Source organism: Lactuca virosa, chromosome 6 (genome assembly GCF_052849685.1).
Source record: "Lactuca virosa cultivar CGN04683 chromosome 6, Lactuca_virosa_CGN04683_v6, whole genome shotgun sequence".
NCBI lineage: Eukaryota > Viridiplantae > Streptophyta > Magnoliopsida > Asterales > Asteraceae > Lactuca > Lactuca virosa.
This window is the reverse complement of record NC_136431.1, coordinates 104,696,455-104,699,883: the sequence shown is the minus strand read 5'-3', so window position 1 is coordinate 104,699,883 and position 3,429 is coordinate 104,696,455.

Sequence of the window (3,429 nt, the reverse complement as noted above, 5' to 3'; positions counted from 1 at the left end):
CCAGCAAGCCCAAGGAATTGTCGAATTTCGGTTGGCGTCTTGGGTGCTGACCAATTCTCGATTGCCTTGATCTTGGAGGGATCCACATGTATGCCTTTCTCACTTACCACATGGCCAAGGAAATCCACTTCTCTAATCCAGAATTCACACTTAGAGAACTTAGCATAAAGCTTCTCCGCTCTTAGTGTCTCTAGCACTTGGCGTAGATGTAGGCGATGCTCTTCTTCGCTTCTCGAGTAGATCAAGATATCGTCGATGAATACGATTACAAACTTGTCTAGGTAGGGTCGACACACTCTATTCATTAGGTCCATGAATACCGCAGGTGCGTTTGTTAAACCGAAGGACATCACCACAAACTCGTAGTGCCTATAGCGAGTTCTGAATGCAGTTTTGGGAATATCTTCTTCTTGAACTCGTAGCTGATGGTAACCTGACCTTAGGTCGATCTTTGAGAAGAAATTTGCTCCGTGGAGTTGGTCGAAAAGGTCGTCGATTCGGGGTAGAGGATATCGGTTCTTGATGGTGAGTTTGTTTAGTTCCCGATAGTCGATGCACATGCGAAAGGATCCGTCCTTCTTCTTTACAAAAAAGATTGGTGCTCCCCAAGGTGAGAAGCTTGGTCTGATGAACCCTTTGCTCAAAAGCTCGTTCAACTGACTGGACAACTCTTGCATTTCTGTTGGTGCGAGGCGGTATGGAGCTCTGGCTACGGGGGTAGCTCCGGGTATTAAGTCAATTCTGAAATCGACTTGTCGTGCGAGTGGTACACCAGGAAGATCTTCTGGGAACACATACGGGAAGTTACACACTTCGGGGATGTCTTTGATGTCTTTCACGTCTTGTTTCTTGTCTACTACGTGGGCCAAGAAGGCGTGGTACTCCTTCCGGAGGTACTTTTGGGCTTTGATGCATGAGATGATTTGTAAATTCGTACTAGGTTTATTACGTCGAAGCTTTTTATGGTGACCGGCATCAGGTCAATTTTAAATGTATGGTTGTCTAGAGTGAGAGTACACTCTGAGTATATATCGCTAGTGCGTTCTACTTTCCCATTTGCCATTTCTACTACATAAGTATCCTTTAGTGATTGGGGATTTTGTTCAAGTAATTGTTTATATTGGTGGCTCACGAAACTCCTCTCCGCTCCACTATCGAATAGTACGCATGCATAAGAGTTATTGAGGAGAAACGTACCGGTAACCACCGTGGGATCCTCGACTGCTTCCCCATGTCCTATTGCCAGGACTCTTCCTACCCCACCAGCATTAGGGGCTTGTGCTTTGGGGCAGTTTCTTTTGAAGTGACCTGCTTCTCCACAGTTGTAGCAGGTTCGGGTTGCCCCTGTACTGGCGACTTGGTTGATTGGTCGAACCGGCGCTTTACAGAAACGAGCAGTGTGCCCCTTCCTGTCGCAGTTGTTACAGTGCATCTCCCTACAAGTACCATTGTGGTGAAAGTTGCACTTGTTGCACTTGGGTAGGGTTCCAGCATATGGCTTCGGTGGTGCTGGAGTGGTAGCAGTAGTGGCAGCATAGACAACAACAGTTTGTTGCTTCTTAGCGGGGTCGTGTGCTGGTTGGCTCTTTTTTTGGTTCTAAAACTTCCTTTTGTTGTTTCCCCCTTTTGATTGATCAGTGGTGATCGCTATAGTGTCGTGGCTGGCTCTATGGTCGATAAGTTGTTGTGTCAATTCTTTGGCACTTGCAAAAGTAGTGGGTTTCGAGGCTAGCACGCTATCGTAAATCCGGGATGTTAGTCCCCAGAGGTATCGTTCCACCTTCTTATCTTCTGGAGTGACCATTGTTGGGCAGAGGAGGGCCAATTCATTGAATCGGGTGGTGTAGGTTTCAAGGTCGGAGCCCGTCATCCTGAGGTCCCAAAGTTCTTGTTCCAGCTTTTGAATTTCACCTCTCGGGCAGTACTCCTTCATCATCAAGGTTTTTAGTTCTGCCCAGGTTATGGAGCTAGCCACTTCGAGAGTAAGTGAACTAATCAGGCAGTTCCACCAAGTAAGGGCCCGGCCGGTGAAAGTGAAGGCTGCGAACTTAACTTTGCTCGCTTCGGGGCAAGAGCACACCTGAAAGACTACTTCGGTCTTTTCAAACCATTGCATTAAAGTGATGACTCCCCCGCTCCCATTGAAGTTGTCGGGTTTGCCATTGGTGAAGTCTTTGTAGGTGCACTCTCTTGTGCGCACCCATCTGTCGCCCTGGTTAGAGGGTGTAACACCTGGTCCAGATCCACCATTTCCATTAGAGATAATTTGGGACACAGCTGCCGCTACTGCTGCTGCTATTGCAGCTTGGAGTATTGCTGGATCAAATTGTGGAAGTGGCGGCAGAGGTGTTGGTGATGATGGTGGAGGTGTCGATGATGGTGATGGTGGTGAAGGTGTCGGTGATGGTTGTGGAGGTGTTGGTAGTGGTGGTGGAAGTGTCGGTGATGGTGGTGGAGGTGTTGGTAGTGGTGGTGGAAGTGTCGGTGATGGTGGTGGAGGTGTTAGTAGTGGTGGTGGAGGTGGTGCTGTGCTGCTAGATGGTCTAGTCTCCTTCCTTGGCGGCATGGTTCTGTCATAAGTTGTAAACCAATGTACTTTTAGTACAAGTATATTTATAGGAAGAGAAATCTTTTATACATAAAGTATATTATTACGTTGTTTTTCGGTATGTTTACGATACATACGATTTTATACTTTTAATTGACCCAACACATTGGGCTATGAGGTAAAATGAAAGTCTAAAATATTTTATTTGAGTTTCCTTGTTTCCAAGTATATGACCATTTGTAAGAGTTTCCCATATACTAATTTAGTCGGGACATAATTAATATATTTATTATAGTAACACAAAATACTCCTATAGTATTTGTAAATATTTAGTTTTGAGTTCTTAAAGTATCCTTTGTAGTGTGATATTAGGTTGTTAGATTTGTTGCCCATCCTGACCACCCCCCGGTATATGCAAGTCAATTCTCGGACAGATATAGTTGATCAGGCTATATCCTTCCCAGAATTAATCCACATATACTAAGGCATACTCAAAATGTTCAACTCTTCTTCTTTTGCTTTATGTTTTCTCTAGTCATGATACCATGCGAGCATGTAATGTATGTATGTATACTTTAATCAAGAAAATCATTTATTTTCTAAAAGTATATTTATTTGAAAAATGCACAAATCAGAGACTATTAGTCCCAATTGTGTTTATAGTTTGTATATCTTATGTGGTTTGATATACTTAATTCACTATAAACTGTGCTCTGATACCAATATGTCACACCCCCAAACCAAGGATGGCGGAAACGTCCAGGGGTGGAGGACTTCATGTATAGTATCATAACAACAATTGTAATAGTAATTGAAGCAAACACAACCAACATATATATAATTGAAAATTTTACATCATTGTATGAATTACATGTTTACGA